Source organism: Canis aureus, chromosome 21 (genome assembly GCF_053574225.1).
Source record: "Canis aureus isolate CA01 chromosome 21, VMU_Caureus_v.1.0, whole genome shotgun sequence".
Classification (NCBI taxonomy): domain Eukaryota; kingdom Metazoa; phylum Chordata; class Mammalia; order Carnivora; family Canidae; genus Canis; species Canis aureus.
This window is the reverse complement of record NC_135631.1, coordinates 46,269,055-46,288,563: the sequence shown is the minus strand read 5'-3', so window position 1 is coordinate 46,288,563 and position 19,509 is coordinate 46,269,055. Positions and strand designations below refer to the sequence as shown.

The following is a 19,509-nucleotide window of genomic DNA, read 5'->3' as shown; positions in this document are numbered from 1 at the left end:
GTCAGGATCTCAGGATCGTGAGATCCAGCCCCATGGAGGGCTCTGCTCTGGACCCCAAGTGTGCTTAAGATTCTCTCCCCACCTCCTCCACCCTCCCCCACTCTCATAAGCTCTCTCTCACAGAAAAAGAAGGGAATGCTTCCTTCTAAACCCTCCTGCCCCACCTTCCACATTGTGACACAGACCTAAAACAGGTTTATTGACTAATCTAGCAAAAATAAACTACAAAAAGGAAATCTGCTGCTGTTTATCCTTGGCCCAAACTTTCACTTTACGTGAAAATATTTTATACTGACAGTAAGCCAAAAAAATGAGTCCTGAGTTCTGAATCCAAATGATGTTACAATTACAGTCTCAGTACTTAAAAAAAAAAAAAAAAATTATTTATTTATTTGACAGAGAGAGCATGAGCTGGGGGGAGGAGCAGAGGGGGAAGGAGAAGCCGGCTCCCCACTGAACAGAGAGCCCAAAGCAGGACTGGATCCCAGGACCCTGGGATCGTGACCTGAGCTGAAGGCAGACACTCAAGCGACTGAGACACCCAGGTGCCCCACAGTCTCAGTACAAGATGCCAAAGAGCACATCACACTTTTAGGAAAGTTACTGAAAAGTCTGGATGTATCATACTTCTTAATCTATCAACATAAAGAAATAGCACAAAGTAATTTATAAACAGAGGTTGGTTTCCCCACATTTTTCACGCATCTGTCACGTAATGAAATACATTCTATACTGCATGACAAACTGTTCTTAATATGAAGTTACTAAAATTTCACTGAAAGCAGAGATAAGTTTATGATTTTATACTTCTCAAAGGTAGCAATGTTCTGATAAGATTGCTAGGTTTTAACCAACCAAAAGCCAAAAATCCCACAATATTTTGGCACTATACATTTTAATCTTTCTTTGAAGAATAAATTGTCAATATGTGCATCAAAGATTTAAAGATGTAGTAAAATTAGAGATAGTTGAAACTTATAAGAATAAAGGGCAGCTGACTACTTACATCAAAACAGCAACCAAAACAGCTGGGGTTTGGAAGAAAAGGAGAAGGAGGATAAAACCTAAAGTATTTTTGGAGTAATACAACATTGTACTCTTATTTCCTAATCCAAAAGAATGCAACTCTTAACTAGGTAATTTTAAAAGTACTCACATACATTTTTATATGAAAATTTGAACTGTTTTTGCTTAGTCTAACAAGCAGGGGAAGTGGACCAGAATGTGCTAACCCACAAAAGGAAGACAAATTGTAATGAACCGTAACACATCCAAGATGGAAGAACCTTGCTTATTCAGCTAAAGTTATAGGAAATGACAAATTCTAACTGTACAGATTACCTCTTGCAATCAATCATCAACAGATGAACAGCTACTATTTACTGAGTGCCTTATTTTACTAAATGCTTAACATAAACACATTAAGAAAATAATCAAGAGACTTTAGTAAAGGGGATAATGGATGAGAAACAAGCAATTTAGCCATCAGAAGTAGTATCCAGGTAGGATAGTATTTTAATTTTTAAAGTGTATTCAACAAAGATTTTGAGTTCAGAATTGTATGTCTTACAAATTCTTCAACTTAACTGAACAGTTTTTTTTTTTAAATTCCTTGATAACCTAGAATCATAACTAGCAACTATTCTCCTGCCCTTAGGAGCTATTATGAATTGCCCTGGAATGCGGAACTCTGAATTCTCATATGGTCATGTTATTAAGTCTTTCTGCCTCTTGCCTTCCTTTCACAGTTGTCCCTCACTGATCACTACTGCCTGCGGTGCTTGCCTTCAGCAGCATCCCTTCACTCCTACAAATTGTTTGGACGCAAACTACCAGGCTTACTGTAATTAGATATAAAGTAAGAGTTCTGAAAGATGGCCTAATTATTCTCTTGAACATCAGATGTTAACAGCCTTTAGTGCCAGGACCTCACATTTCTACTTTGGATGTTCAAAGCTATGCTGTTTTTTCTATTTCTTTATTTTTAAGCTTTACTTCCTGATTCTTACTGCCTTTAAGTTTCCTCATCTACCTCATCTAAGTGAATCTGGATAATTACATGGAAATAATAAATCTGAAATTGCTTAGGGTCAGGGCCTGGCCACAGAAGGAATCTACAGATTCTAGTTTCATCCTTCCTCTTTCGATGTATTTCAGATTTTAAGTTGTAAAATTTGACCTCAAAATAAGTGTCTGTTACTGTCTTATTTTTGGAAGCCTGTGATCAAGATAGTCAGGAACTAACTAAAGAAATGAGGGATGTTTGGCCTGAGCAGGCAGGCGATGGGGAAGCTGGCAAAGGAGTTGTATCACTGCCATCTTCAATTACTTGAAGAAAGGTATCTGTAAAATGACTGTTCTCGATTCTGTCAACAGATGTACTGTTTAACAAGGGCTCAAAATAGGTTTGTGTAATAAGTTCTTCTTCAGAGAACAAACCAGGCACAAAGAGAAGTCACAGGATAATACACTTCAGTACAAAACAGGAATGAATCTTTAAATGAAAACATCCAAAAATGACCCAGATTTCCACAAGATCACTGCAAGTGTTTAAGCAATGGCAAGTGGTTGGGTAGTTTTGAGGAGATTTTTGCAAACAATGGAAGAATACATTAGAAAATCTTTCAAGGCCCATTCTTCTCACTGTATTTATAGATGATACATTTTATACAGACAGCCCCCAAACCATAAGTTCTCATTTCTGCATTCAACTTTCATACTGAAAACAAATCTTAAAGAGTACTGGAAAAGTATGGAAGCAACACAAGAGCCAAATAGTATCCAGAGTTATTTGTTTAATTTCATGACAGTATTTATATAGCAGTTATATCTATCAAGACTTTAGATAAGAAACATTTTAAGTGATAAAAATTATTTCCTTTTTAGAGCAGGAAAATCATAACTACATCAACAGCATCGTCACCCTCCCCATATACATCATACACCCAATGTCATGAAAAGGAATTGGGAACTATCTTTACTTAAAAAAAAAAAATCACTTTGAAGATGAATCATACAACATATGGACACTGACAGAGCTTGAGAATCCAAGTAAATGAAAGAGGAGAGGAAGGAAACTAATTATAAAAAATTGATTTCAGCAATCTGTAGGAATGTAGGAACTCCAAGACAGTTGGATATAACCCCACTCAGAGAGCTAAAGAAAACTACATGAAAGAACAAGACAAGTACAGAAAAATCAGACATGATTACCAAGTTACAAGTTACCACTGTTTTTTTTTTTTTTTTCCCCAAGTTACCACTCTTAATGTTAGTTGTTTCCCACCTCCACTGGAGAGTGAAACAGGTATATGGAATGTTTTATTTTAAAACTGATATCACATCCGTTTGTTTAGATAAGGAAAAGTACTACCAGTAAAGGCTCATTTAGCATTAAAATTAATCAGATAACAAATGTGATTTTTTTCCAAAAGCTCCAGATGTCAACTTTCTACGTATTACTTTTGGTTTAAGTTCATAAAAGTGGGCTAAAAATGCATGTTACCCCTAAAGTAGCAGACATACGGTTTGTCTGCCCCGCATCCCTTCTCTTGGAGGGAACCATCGTTTCTTTACTGCATTACAACAGGACAGCAAATCTGGATGCTCTGCCTCTCTCAAAAGTGGCCAAGATACGCAGGCTGGCCAGAGTGCTCCATTCCCTGGGCTAGGAAGAAAGACTGGCTCTTTCCACTGAGCTGGGAAAAACTGAATATGGAGATGAAAGTGGCCACCATGTGAAGAGTCAGTCAACAGAATGAGGAAACAAACAGGTAGAGCTGGAGGAGGGAGAGAACACCAAACTTCTGTTTTGCTGAAGACAGTCTAAACTGGATTTCTGGTTCTTAAAACTGAGAGAACCCTAATATCTGTAGTATCTCTATTTGCTTCTTGTGGTTCAGAAGGAGTTTCTCACTGCTTAATTGTAGAATGAAGATGAAGGTGACTATCATTGTCTTTAATTATTTACTCTGCTTCTGCACTAGCTAGACATGTGGAAGAATTAAGAAAACATTTAGCTTTTATTCCAATTGTCTAAAAAAGCCCCGTGGCAAATGATTTGAAAAAGTAAGCAAGGCTCATGGTTAACATCATTACAAAAACAAAACAGTGTTCTCTGGGAGAAAATCTTTGCAAATCACATGTTTGATGAAGAACTGTATCTGGAACACATAGAGAACTCACAATTCAATAACAAGTTAGATAACCCAGTTTAAAAAAAAAAAATAAGAAAAAGATTTGAGTAGACAATCCACCAAAGAAAATTTGTGAATGGCTAATAAGCACATGAAAAGATGCTCAACACCATCAATCATTAGGGAAATGCAATTAAACTACAAGATACCAATTTATACCCACTGGAATGGCCATAATAATTTCTAAAAAGACTATAACCACTGTTAAAGATGCAGAGAAATCAGAACTCTCAAACACAGCTGGTAGAAATGCAAAATAACATGTAGCCACTTTGGGAAACAGTTTAGCACCTCCTTAAAAGGTTAAACATAAACATTCCATACAACTAAGCATTTCTCCTCTTAGGTATATACCCAGGAAAAATGAAAACATATGTCCACACATAGGCTTGTACATGAATGTTCATAGCAGAATTATTCATAAAAACCAATAAAGGGAAACAATCCCAATGTCCCATCACCTGGTAAATACATGAGCAAAATGTGGTATATCCACTTAATGAAATACTTACCTACCATTCACCAATGAAAAGAAAAGTTATGGGCCCATGCCACAACATGATGAAGCAGAAAAAAAACCCAAAGACTATTTCTGGAATGATTCCATTTGCCCAGAAAAGGCAAAACTGTGGAGACAGAATCTAAGTTAATAGTCGCCTGAAGCTGGAGGTGGAAATGGGGATTATTAACTACAAATGAGCAAAGGAATTTTGTTGAAGTGACAAAAATGTTTTAAAACTGGATTATGGTGATGGTTACACAACCAGCTACTAAAAATGACTATAAACTTAAGTGAATTTTATGATACGTAAATTATACCTCAAAAAAGTTTACTAGAAAAAAATGAAATCAAGGGGTAAAGAAGACATAATAAGGAAACACAAATCACAAACCTTGATTAGACCCTGGATCAGAGGAAAAACAGCTATTAAAGGCACTGGGTGGCAACTAGGCCAGGAAATCTGAATCTGGGCTACATATTAGATGATGTTATGGAATTATTACTAATTTCCTTATGTGTTAAAATAGCATTATGACCATACAGGAGAATGCCTTCATTCTCAGAAGATGCAAGATAAAATATACAGAGGTGAAGTTTCCTGAGGTTTCCAGCCTTCTTTCAAACAGTAGAGAAAAATAAAAACATCTATACTTAAAAAGATCAAGCAAAAGGGGCAAAATAATTGGAATTGGTGACTGGGAAATACAAGTGTTCGATATAAAACTCTTTTAACTTTTCTGTAAGTTAGAATATTTCAAGATACAAAGTTGGGGGTGGGAAGGAGCTCTCTTATTTTAAAATGTAACCAAATGTAAAAGAATCACCAATGTAGTTCTTTACGCATTTCAGAAAGAGGCATATAGTTGAGATATAAAGACTGTCATCTTTATTTTATAACTGTGTTAACATACAGATAATAACAGGGAACAGATGGGAACTAAAAGTATAAAATAATTATGCAGAGAGACTTAGCAAGTCAGAGCTTTATGAACATACTAATGCTAACCAATACTTCTTGAAATAATCGTTTAAGACAAAGCAACATAGTTACTAGCTGATGTGGAAATCTTTAGGTTTATAGGTATATCCAAGAAAACACTGTTGAATGCAGGTCAATAAATTTTCCCATCCCAAAGAGCACTCATCCCACCTATATCTTTTGGCTGATAGAAAGATCAAATGAGATTTTATATATATATATATATATATATATAAAGTATATATAAAGTATATATAAAGACAGTCTAAACTGGATTTCTGGTTCTTAAAACTGAGAGAACCCTAATATCTGTAGTATCTCTATTTGCTTCTTGTGGTTCAGAAGGAGTTTCTCACTGCTTAATTGTAGAATGAAGATGAAGGTGACTATCATTGTCTTTAATTATTTACTCTGCTTCTGCACTAGCTAGACATGTGGAAGAATTAAGAAAACATTTAGCTTTTATTCCAATTGTCTAAAAAAGCCCCGTGGCAAATGATTTGTATATATATATATACACACACACACACACACACACACACACAGTTTCAATTTAAAAAAATTTAGTCACTTACACTTTGAAACTTACTGGTAAGAACAGGAATACAAACAGGATTAAACTTAGTAATTTTTGGTTACTCTTGTATATAACTGGTGTTCCTCAATTTTGTAGTCAACACTGCACCAACAAATCTTCAAAACACTGTCAGTGTTCATTATGAATGATTCCCCTTCACTCTCTAACTTAAGGTATTTTGTCTACTTCTAATGTCACAATTTTTAACAGTGTGCTTGATAACAATTTAAAGTTATAACAGCTTGAAACTCATCAGACACACTAATGGAAAACAGAAATCTTGTTATGAATCAAAAGCAAAGTTCACCTGGAAGTTCAAACAAAAAGCCACGTTTATTGTTTTTACAATAAAGAAAACATTCCAGAAATTGGACCTCAAGTTAAAAATGTCTAAGAAGAAAAAGACATAATACACTAAGATGTACATTAGTTCACATACACTGGGCAGCTCAGACAAAGTATTCCAGCAGATGAAAGAAGATAATCACACTCACTAGGATAGCTGTAATTAAAACTATGGGCTATAACAAATGCTGGTGAGGATGCAGAGAGCCTAGGAAGCCGCATACACCGACAGTAGGTAGAAAACAGTTTGGCAGTTTTCTCAAAATGTTAAACATGGAGTTACAACACGACTGAGTTTTTTATATATATATATATATATATATATATGGAATATATATACACAAAATTGAGGAACACCAGTTTTTATATATATTTATACACACACACACACACGCACATACACACACATACAGGAGAAATGAAAACACATGTCCATGCAAAAACATGTACCTCAATGTTCATGGCAGCATTATTCAACATAAGCCAGGTGGAAATACCCAAGTGTCCATCAACTGATAAATGAATAATCAAAATCTGGTATATCCATTCAATGTAACATTACTCAGTCTTAAAAAGTAATGAGGTACTGATCCATGCTATAACCTGGACAAACCTTGAAAACATTATGTTGAGTTAAAGAAGCCAAACACAAAAGGCCACATGTTGTATGATTCCATTTATGGAATCCAGAAATGTCTAGAATGGGAAAATCTGTACAGATGGTAAGTAGATTATTAGTTCCCTGGGGCTAGGGGTGGAGGGAATCAGGGGTGATGACTAATGAGCATGGGGTTTCTTTCTGGTGTTATGAAAATGTTCTTACATGAGACAGCAGTGGGGCACCTGGTTGGCTCAGTTAGGCATCTGCCTTTAGCTCAGGTCACAATCTCGGGGTCCTGGAATCGAGACCTACATCGGGCTCTATGCTCAGCAGGGAGTCTGCTTCTCCCTCTCCTTCCCCCTCTGTTGCTCTCTCTCTTTCTCTCGCTCAAGTAAATAAATAAAATCTTTTTAAAAAGTCAGATAGTCAGATAGTGGCGATGGTTGCCAGTCACAATTCTGTGACTATATTAAAAACCACTGAATTATATTTTAAGAGAATACATGTTATGGCATGGGAGTTACATTTCAATAAATCCTTTATTTTTTAAATCCAGCCCCTACATTCCCCACAAATAAGCAAATGACATAAAAAGACAATTTACAGAATTAAAAATATAAATGACAAGTTACTGTACAGTTTAAACAGCTGTACCAAATAAACTTTAAAAAACAAAAGAAAATATAAAGACAAGAATGAGTTTTATTATCTGAGCCAAAGCAAAGATAATAAGAAGAGATAAACAGAGCAAATGGCCAAGTTTTGTTTATTCTGAGTGATCAAGAAAGTTACCAAAACCCACAAGCAGCAAATAAGAATTAATGAAGTAGCAGACACATAGAATTATCTTAGTTGTAGCATGCAGACATGGAAATAGGGACACCTTACAGACCAACAGGGAAAAGTAGGAAAAGTCACTAATAATCCGAGCATTAAGACTAGAGCAACCAAAGACCTCAGGGAATGAGGATTTTTTGTCACAGACATAATGTCTTAGGCAGAAGGACGGGGGGAGACAGACTGTCCTCAGACTTAAAAGACGAGGATAGGTGAAGGAACCTTTTTACCTCATTACTTTCCCTGTGAAGGAACTTTTTTTCCTTCTGAAAAAAAAGGAACAAAAAAAATTTGCTTCCTCCCCAAGCTCTGCTATCAAGGTGCCATCAGTGTACTGGAGGGTGGGACTTGAGGGTCTTCAAGGCAGGACAATCCCTACACCCCCTCGAGGCTGAACTGCATATCAGTGAGGCAACATGGCCCAGAGAGAAAAAGGCAACAGTCCTAGGAAAGTGCAGATGGCCATAGACTACTCACCTGGTGAGTGAGAGCTCTTCAACCTAGGGAAAAGAAGAGATTACAGCTACCTACAAGTGTTCCTGGGACAGTGAAGATGGCAAACAGGCCATGGACCAAGAGTTGTAGAAACTTCTGGGGAGGAGCTCCTCAGCGTAACAGGCAAGAAATTAATAATATCCCATCTCCCAGCACTCCTGGGAAAGGAAGTACTTACAATGACAAAGGTAACACCATGTGGATTGGGAGTTCACAAATGGACCTAGATAATTGTGAAATTATAAGAATCTACAGAAAATATGCTAACTTTTGGGGTGAATTAGATGGCAGTGAATGAAAGCAGCCTCTAGAACCTGGGAAACAGCACTGGTGTGTATCCTAATTGACATGTAGATGGAATGTGTGCTGATGTCCAACACCTGATTCCGCACAAACATACACTTTCAGCTAGAGGACTAAGTCTTCAAAAATGAATTCTGGAGAAAGAAGAGGTTCCAGGCCCTACAAACTTGTCTGGAACCACCCCACATCTGTGTACTTTAGGTCACCCCCATGCGTAAACTTGTCTAATTACAAACCTGCCTTGCCATATGAACTACTGACCCAAGAACCCAAGCAAGCCATAACCACATCAATACAAGGTAAGCCTAATTTACGTGTCTATAACATAAAGAAACCACCTGAGGCTGCAAAAGCCTAGAAGGGAGCCCTCAGATTGTCATAGACCCACGGCAGCTTTAGTCTAGAGAAAATGAGGTCACCCTGTGGCATCCATGACTGGCTGAGAGATGACTGAAATGAAGTTCAACAGAACTGTGTGGCAAGATAAGAACAAAACTTAGGACCTGCTGTGTGAACTGGGAAACTACAGATCAGTCCTTACCTTGCTTATCTTTGTACTTTGCCCACTAGCAAAGTCCATCTTTCCTGCCTCTCACCATAGGCATCTCCATTTAGAATCTCTTACAGAGACAGCAAAGGACTGCAGTCTCTGAAAGGCATTACCATATCTAAGTTAATATCTAGTACAATGTACATCTCTGTTTATCCACAGAAAAAAATAACAAGGCAATCAGAATCGCTCTTATTAAAGACTTGTTATACTGCAGTTTAACACTGTTCTAGAGATATTAATCAATGCAATTAGATAGGATAAACAATTAGAAGCATAACCGTTGGAAAAGAAAGGATTGAAATCTCTATAGGTGACATGACAGCATATCTGAGCCTAAAAGAAGCAATGATAAAAATAACTCAAATGAGGGATCCCTGGGTGGCGCAGCGGTTTGGCGCCTGCCTTTGGCCCAGGGCGCGATCCTGGAGACCCGGGATCGAATCCCACGTCGGGCTCCCGGTGCATGGAGCCTGCTTCTCCCTCTGCCTGTGTCTCTGTGCCTCTCTCTCTCTCTGTGACTATCATAAATAAATAAAAATTAAAAAAAAAAAAATAACTCAAATGATAAGAATTTAGCAAGACAGCAGGAAAACATGCAAAAATCTGCAATATTCATATAATGAATAATAACCAGTTAGAAAATAAAATGTATAAGAAATTCTATTTATATAACAGCAACAACAACGATAAAATGCTGTGGAATAAATTTAACAAGAAATGTTCAAAGCCTATATGAAGAAAACTATAAATCATTCCCCAAAGACACAAAGGAGATTTTAAAAAATGAAGAAACATTGCTTATTCTAGGTTAAGACATCTTAAGATGTCTCCATATCATCAAGAAATCAGTTCTAAGTTAAATCGTAAGTCCAATGCAATCTCAATAAAAACAGAAATGAGCTTTTTAATGAATGGACAAATTGATGCTGAAGTTCATATGGAAAAATAAAATATGCAAGAATAGCAGGGACAATACTGAAGAGGGTGAGCTACAATGGGGACTAGGTCTACCAGCTAAGAAATCACATGCAATGCCTCTCTGATTAAAACAGTCAGGGTGATGGAATAAAATAGACCCAACTCCATACAGAAATCTAGTGTATGATAAAGGGAGCAAAGATTTAAAAAAAAATGGCACTTGTGGTAACATTACATCCATTCTTCACATAATCTACAGAAATATACTCCAAATGGATCAGAAAACTGAATGTGGAAAATGAAACTACATGAACACTAGAAGAAGACATGACTGAATTCCAGATAAAGAAAGGCTCTTTGATAACTAAAAATCCAGATGTAATAAATATAACAATATATTTGACTACATGAAAACAAACTTTTGCATGTCCAAAGACACCAGAAGCAAAGACAAAAGATGACTGGGCAAAATACTTGCAACATATATCAAAGTTAAATGGTTAACATTCTTAAATATAGAGAACTTTTTAAATCTGAGCGGAAAAAAGGCCAAAAATTATTTAACAAGTGGGCAAGTAATGTGAACAAATTATTTTTTTAAATGTAAAAAATGGCCCTTTGATATACAAAAAATGTTTAATTCACTAATTAAAACTATACTGAGATACTATTTCTCACCTATTAGGTTGGCTGCAATTCAGAAGCTTGACAGGGTACTCGGCCGGCGAGGCCATGGCACTCTTACGTACTGCTGGTAGTATTCCAAATAGTACAGCTCCATTAAGGAGAAGAATTTGGCAATATCTAAAAAATTTTATATATGCATTTATCCTGAATATTTACCTCCAACAATACAAAGACACAGATACATAAAGATTTTCATTATAATGTCATTTGTATTTGAAAAATATTGGAAAATACTTAAATGTCCAAGTACAGGAGGCTGGTTGAATAAACCATGGAGTAATATGCAGTTAACAAAGAAAGTTATCTAATTTTTGTTTATTATTTTTTCAAATAGCTACTAGATTTTTAGGAAGTAAATACTTATGAAGTTGTTTGGGCCTATTTAATAAACCGTTAGGTGTTTCTTTTGATCTAGGGATGTTGTGAAAAAATTATTGATATGATAAGGATGTCATGAACTAAGAAAGTTTGGGAACTTCTGATAAAGCCCTGTGAAGGCTTTTAAGAGTATATTTATGTGTGTAGTTATGAGTTATGTGTGTAGTTACTGTGGATTGTGGTCAACAAATTTATAATAGACTAATGAACGCATTGCCCATAGTGGTAAAAGTCCTATGTTGGATTTTATGGCAGCCCATAAAAAGAGCAACTAGCAACCTGAAAGTTGTTGGGGTTTTTATTTGTTTGTTTTTTGTTTTTTTGTTTCTGAGGGATGAGATCAAGAAAAAGGATCTAATCAAGATTGGTTTTGGAGAGGTATACCCTACTCTGAGTGCTGGAAGACAAGCCAGCATGTATGAGGTTGGGGTTAGGAGAAACAGCTACAACCACAAGAGAAAACAGGGCACTAGAAAACACTAGCATTGCAGAAGCTTGGTGTTGCTGGAACAGAATATCCTGGAAGAGAAGAGATGGGGCTTGAGAGTTAGGTAAAGAGTAGGTCTTGGACGTTTTGTATATGAGATGAAGGACTAAAGGAGTTTGGATTTATTAATAGGCAAGAAGGGATCTGCAGAAGGGCTGTAAGCAAGGGAGCATCACGCCTGCCTTAACTAAGTGTGGAGAAGAGATCAAGGTGGGGTGGGCAACAAAAGGCCAGCAGACTGCTGCAGTAATCCAGAATAGATCTAGACAGGGAGGCTGAACTAAGGCATTTGCAATCAGCAGTGGGCAACCTTCACTTCAATGAGTTACTATGTTAGCTACTCAACCGCATTAGAAAGCAGGGATCCCGTGGCTTGGAAGACTACAATCATGATCTTTGTGGAAAATGGAGGTCTCTGCCCACCCTTCGTGATGCCTTTGGGAGTAAAAATCGTTTCATAATCTTGCTATGTTTTATCCTCCAACATGACATTGTCAAACCTTGATATTTAGTTTCAATAAGTGAATTCAACAACCCAACTGGAACCCAGACTTCAAAAAGATTATGTGTGTCAAGCATTAGGGGTGTTAAATCTTTTTTTTTTTTTTTTTTAATTTTTATTTATTTATGATAGTCACAGAGAGAGAGAGAGAGGCGCAGAGACACAGGCAGAGGGAGAAGCAGGCTCCATGCACCGGGAGCCCGATGTGGGATTCGATCCCGGGTCTCCAGGATCACGCCCTGGGCCAAAGGCAGGCGCCAAACCGCTGCGCCACCCAGGGATCCCAGGGGTGTTAAATCTAATAGAGAATTCTAACTGAAGGCCTTTAAGAATAGTATCCTAATATTTTTATGTAAGCTTGCTGTTTTGGGCTTGCACAGACTACCCTATTGATGTTGAGGAATTATACCTTCAGGTATAATCACATCAAAGATTCAAATTATCTTCTAAAATTTACTCACATGACTCTTAAAACTCATAGAACTTTAATTTCATTTTTTCTATATTGTAACCAAATCCTTTTAAGTGTAATAAGGTAGTAAGAGAGGTGTCTTAGAGCTAAAGAATAAAACAAAGAATAAGTGTAACTAATGGGGGCTGGAGAATGAGCCATTTTTTACTTAGAGCTACATACCTTTTCTTCCCCCCTCTTTTTTTTAACCAAGAGATGAACACATTCTTCAAATTAAGCCCATTAAAAGTGCATATTTCAAAAAAACTGCACAGGCTTGGAAAGAGTAAAGAGAATTCCAGCACTGAACAGAAATTAGACCTTTACAAGAGCTCTGTCGCCTTTAAGCCTCTATATTAAACCCAAAGAGAAAATGACATATGGTTTGAAATGGTAAAAACAGACCCAGGATACCTCTACCTCTCTTACCATTCTTCACAATTACCCCCACAACCCCCCCCACCCCCGCCACGTCATTTAGTGAAAGAACTAAAAACAAGATTTCAGAAAAGGTCACTACAAAATAGGTTTTCCAAAGTCCCCTCAAGTAGGGAGCATTCACGTATTTCAGAGGTAAAAAGCAGTAATCAACACCAACTGCTGAGTTCCTAATACTCTACTCCTCCAGGACACCTATCTGAATCATACCCAACCACTTTTTCATCATGGCACACATAGTGGATGGTATCTGTAGGCAAGCTGGAGATAAACAGGGTAACCCCAGGGCCCACCTGATGGTCAAGAGTGCTGAGATCATTAGATCGATGTTCCTGAGGCTCAGCTCAATCAGAAACTTGTTTTTCCTGAGCCTTTTAGGATTAAGTGCAATATGCAATGCTCTCAGAAATCATTACTTTCAAATCCAGACTCTCCTAATACTAGCTTCCAGCCTCTAGCCAATCACTTCACTTAGCCTTAGTGAAGTATGGAAAAACTACCTATCTTACAGAGGTCCTGTGGAGATTAAAAATAATAGAACTAAAGCTCTTATCACAGTGTGTGGCAGGCAATCAGTGTATACGGATTGTTATTACCAAGACGGTTGCTGAATTAAAAAAGAGAAATCTGACCTCTGTACAGTGGTGATGTTGCTGAGATAAGAAACTGCAGACTTCCCACTATGTCTAAGAGTTAAAACACTTTATAAAACAAGAAAAACCATAAACTGTCTCCCTATATCATAATGTTTTTCTCCACTAAAAATATATACTGTATCAAAAGTGATTGTCCTTGCCACCCATCTACTAAGGATTACAAGTGTGGGTAACACTGATACACACATATATACAAGAAGTGATTCTGGTACATTCATTCATATCCCGCAGAAGCTAAGCTCGGAAAACCAGTACAGGACCACAACCAGACATTCGGAAAGGAAAGAAGGTATCAGCACTTTTTTTGGGGGGGGGGAGGGGGTGGGGGGGTGGATCTCTAAATTGAAAATAACCCAACCTTCTACAGACAAAAATTATTCCCCCACACAAATGGTAAACAAGATTCTTCCCTATAATTAGCCCTTTTTTTTCCCTTGAAAGCCCTGCAAAGAAAGGATTGTACGAAACTACTTTAAAATAAGTGATACAGATAACTGCATATTCAGCAGACACATTAGGGAACATCTGGATCTCTGCAAAGAAATGTGAAAGTGGCTACTGGTAAATCATGCCAAGGTCCTATCAGGATGTGAGAGGATTTCACATACCCAGGGGAGAAATAAGCCACTATAAGCAATTCTGGGATGTATCAACGGTTTTCCAAACAGTGGTGACTCCCAATTTCCTCTTTTTGGTTAAGATAAGTTACGGTTATCAACCTCCAAACATAAACTATCACTAGGAAATCTCTTTAATAACCCGGGATATGGGCAGCCCAGGTGGCTCAGTGGTTTAGCGCCGCCTTCAGCCCAGGGCGTGATCCTGGAGACCCAGGATTGAGTCCCGTGTTGGGCTCCCTGCACAGAGCCGGCTTCTCCCTCTGTCTCTGCCTCGCTCTGTGTCTCTCATGAATAAATAAATAAATAAAATATTAAAAAATAATAATAATAATAACCCTGGATAAACTTGCTTAATTGGCAATTATTGAAGACTGGAATACACTGCCCAATCACAACACCCTAAATATAAATTTTAACCTTCCAGGGGAGGATAGTTTTGGAAGGACAACAAAGGATTCTTCTTGAATTGTCCTTTCACTACGCCAAAAAAACATTTAAGACAAAGCATAGTCTTTGCGCCAAGAAACTGGAACACAACAGAAAACCCAAGAAATAAATGACTCCTGAGGCAGCTGTGGCATCATCTCCACATTCATTCATTCAGTGAAGAAATACGGGAGAGCTCCTATGTTCCAGTAATCACTTGTGAGCAACAGGGATGCATAAGACACGGTTCCTGCCCTGAAAAAATTCAAAGCCTAAAAATAATGTCTGAAGAGTCACAAGAATCATTTTACAATAATACTGTATTCACAGACACAGAAACGAGTAAGATACACATTTAAATATATTAATAAAGGAGCTGGAAACAAACAAAAAACAGGCCGTCCACTGCGAGTTTATTAACAAATTTTGTTATATGAGTTAAGGGAACGTGATGACCAAAGTTGTAATGTACTTTCAGGACAAAAATTAACTTAGGGCACATGTTTTACAAAGGCCTCCCTCCTCCCCCCACCCACCCACCCCTCGACACACACACACACACACACACACACACACACACACACACAGCGACCACAATCTGCAAATTGGGTGCTTTTCAGCTTGACACGTCGGGCGTGGCACTGGAGATCTCGCACAACCCCGAAGACACCTGGATAAGCTCGCACAAGCCTGGACATTCAGGTTTCCCAGCAGAGGCCAGTTAACTCCCTAATTCTCCCTAAACCTTGAAACAACACTGCCACCTCTCTGTGCTGTCATCCCTGCCCACTTACACACAGACACCCAGGCTAAAAGCAAACCACAAATCACATCTTCCACTCCTTCAGGAACAAATCTCCAAGAGGAATTACCCCCTCACTCAAACAAAACAAAACAAAACCCAAAAAAAAAAAACCTATATTCTCTCCCTCGCTTTACAGGCTAGGTGATGCTAATAGGGGCAGACAGACCTGTGCAGTTCAAGGCGGAGCACCTAAGGACTTCAGTCTGAAAAAGCCATTGCTTTAACTGGCACAAAACCCTGGCGGAGATGCCTCAGAAGCAACTGCTCTAGTACAGGCGCGGAGTGGAGGAAAGGGAAGGAGGGGAGAGGGGCGGAGTGAAGCGCGGGGACTGCGGCGGGGGCCGGCGGGTCCCCCCGGGTCGCGGGCACCGCCCAGGCGGGGACCTCGGCGCGGCGGCCAGAGATGCAGGGTGACCTTCCGACGAGGCCGGCTCGCGGAGAGGCCGGGCTGGGAGGACCACGCCGCGGCTCGCGGCCCCCGGCTCCCGGCTCGCGGCCCTGGGCTCCCGGCTCCCGGCCCCCGGCTCGCGGCCCCCGGCCCCCGGCCCCCGGCCCCCGGCGGTGCGCTCGCCCGGCCCCGGCTCCCAGCCCGGGCTCGTCCCGCAGCTCGCTCCCGGGCGGAACGCGGGACGTGCAATCTCGGCGTCCCGGCCCTGAGCCTGGGCCTCGGGCCGCCGCCGCCCGGACACACCCCCGCCGCCGCCGCCGCCGCCGCCCCGCGGCCCCGACCCCTCCCGCGGCGGCCCGGGCGGGCATCGCTCACCTGCACCGCAAGCCGGTCCGCCGCCCCGCGGGCTTCGGGCGGACAGAGCTCGGCCCCTGTCGTCTGGGAGGCTCCCCGCCGCGGGCGGCAGGAGGACGAGTCCGACGGGCGGCGGCGGAGCCTGGGCGGCAGGAGCGGGAGCAGCAGCAGCAGCAGGAGGAGGAGGACTCGGGGCGCTCCGCTCTCCGGAGATCCACCCTCCTCCTGGCCGCTCTGCAGCAGCCGCCGCAGATCACTTCCGGGGCGCCGGGGAGCGGGGCGGGGCCGGCTGGGGAACTACTTCCGGTCCGTGGGCCGAGAGGAGGGGGCCGGGGGCCGGGGCTGGAGAACAATGGCCGGCGGGGCGCGGACTGGCCGGCGTCGCCCCGCTGCGCTGCCCCGCGGGCGGCCCTACCCAGGCCCCCCGCGCCCGGCGAGGTGGGGGTCGCCGCAGGCCTCGCGGAGGTGCCCGCATCTCGGCGTCCTCGTCTCTCTTGTGGGGCCCGGGCGGGGTTCGCGGGGAAGGAGGGGACGCGGAGGCCGCCATCTTGCTCCCGGCGGCGGGGGCTGGAGGTGGTTTGGCGGGTGGCCGCCCGGCTGGCGGGCTTCGGAAGTGCGGGGCCTCGGTCTGCGGAGGGCGGAGCGGACGACCCGCGGGTGCCTCGGGTCTTTCAAGGTCAGGGCCCCCCGCCCCTCCCCCCCAGCACCAGCACCGGGGACGGGGCGGGCGCATCCAACGTCCCCACAAAGAGGACATGCGGCACGCGGCGAATCGCGCGTCGGAGCGTGGGCAGTGATTCGAGGACTTAAAAAGGTCAAGCCTGGGTTGCTGGGGACAAAGGTGATGGAGACGCAGGGACCAAATGTCTTCACTCCTCGGTGAGGCAAGGAGGAGAGGAGTGACCCTGGACAGCTTTAGGGGAGGAGTGGGGCCTCTGGGCCTGTGCACGAGGGGCCGGCGCAGAAGTCTAGGGAAAGGATGGGGCCATTGTGTGGGTAGCGGTGAGCGTCCAATTGCAGTTGGTTGCTGGGGGCAGATTCTCGGTAAGCGAATGGAAGTAGCAATAATGATGCCTGGAAGAAGCAATAATGATGCCTGGAAGAAGCAATAATGATGTCTGGAAGAAGCAATAATGATGCCTGGAAGTACCAATAATGATGCTGGAAGTACCAATAATGATGCCTTATTTTGCTTTTAGAGGAGGGTGAGGGTAAGATCTACCAAAATGAGATAGGGAATGGCGGGGATGGGGTCAGGGAGTGCCATTTTGGACCTGGCCCATTGAGTGCGGTCTGGCAGTTGCCGCCTGTGTCTAGAGCTCTGGGGAAATTCTGGGCTGAGGTCAGGGACACCACAGGCTCGCATCCCCACCTCCAAGCCCACTGCAGTCTCCTCTCATTGAACAGTCTCAAAACCACTCCTTTTCCTTACCTTCTTGTGGGAAGATTGCTGAAATAATCACCTTTTTAAATCCCCCGTCTGGTAGTACATGTCCATCCACACATGCTAACACCCAAATGTCTCCCTGGTCAAGACTAGAAAGGTCAGGCTTACAGAAAACCCAAATATGGCCATGTTAGCTAGTGTAGCAGCACAAACTCCTAAGATGGAATGCCATTGTTAACGTAAAAAAAGTTTTTAAGTTTAATCATTGGCGATAAACAGCTTATTTAAAGCAGCCACAAAGGATTGTGACGGGAGGTTGCACAAATACCTGTCGAATGGAGAGCCAGGAGGTCGACTTCCAGAAAAGTGAGCAATGGGAACACAATGACGGTCAACCTCGAGTTGATTAGTCAGCCTGTCTCAACTGCTTCTTGGCTGTTGAAAGCCAAGCTAACCTACCTGAAAGCAGAAATAGAATGGGTCGTTTTCAGCAAAGACTTCGGAAAGCTGCAAATAACAAAACCCCTATAAATAAGAGCTGCAACAGCAAACCAAAGACTGGGTTTTTATTTGGCACTTTTGAATGTAAACCACGAGGGACTCTCGCCTTTAGTTCTTAGATTATTCAAATATATTATTCTCAGTTTTCTTAGAGTGGAAATACATGTAGGTGTATTAACAACCAGCTAATGGATACCATACTGAACTGGAAATGAGAACAATGATCTCGAGGCCCCTTTATGTTCTTTGTTCACCATATGACCCTAGCACGGTCACTTAACCTCTCCATGCCCTAGTTTCTTTGTAAAATAGAGATAATAATAACCCTCTACTGGCCTGCCTCTCGGAGATATTATAAGAAATAACAAATTAATGCTTTAAGAGCTCTTTGAGGTACTTGGATGAAAGGGTATAATTGTAACTATATATTATTAATAATTAACACTAATATCCAGTAGAACTCATGAGCATTCCTAAATTTGCTGCCTGGGCAACTTCAAGAACATGAAGGATTCTGTTTTTGAAATAGGCTTAAGTTTACAACAACAACAAAAAAGATAGGCTTAGATTTATTCCTGTGTTTAATTTTCATTATTTATGATCAAACCTTGTCTATTAAACATAGAATAAGTAAAGAGTAAAAGATTTTAGTAACTAATTCTTATGTTCACTGCTATTATAGCTAATCTGTGTTTTGGACATATACAGGTAGGTATGCTTTTGTCAGAATCTTGTTTTAGAATTAGTCATTAGTTTACTGCAGTCATTTAACTGGAATTTTCTATGAAAGCATTACTCATGTCCCTATAGAATAAAAAGTTTTACCTGCAGTTACATGTTTGTCTGAAACATGAAGCATTCCTGTGAATTATCTGTCATTCTCATCATTGATTAACCAGAAATACAAAATAAAAAATGTATAGGCCTATGAGGTTTTGTCCAATGTCTACCCTGCAGTAGATGAAGCTTTGCCCATTAGATTAGTAGATTTATGGGGATCTGGGTGGCTCAGTTGGTTAAGTGTCTGCCTTGGGCTCAGGTCATGATCCCGGGGTCCCAGGACAGAGCCCCACATCGGGCTCCCTGCTCAGTGGAGAGTCGGCTTCTCCCCCCCAACCCCGCC

The 19,509-nt window shown here is 41.0% G+C and overlaps 1 protein-coding gene across 1 annotated transcript in view; it reads right to left on the bottom strand.

Moving 5' to 3' along the window:
• Positions 1-16,750, bottom strand: part of RALA (RAS like proto-oncogene A) — a 74,077-nt gene extending 57,327 nt beyond the window's left edge. Inside the window, exon 1 of the mRNA XM_077864105.1 lies at positions 16,520-16,750. The gene's annotated coding sequence lies outside the window, so the exon portion shown is untranslated. The remainder of the gene's footprint in view (positions 1-16,519) is intronic.
• Between the last annotated feature and the right edge of the window lie 2,759 nt (positions 16,751-19,509).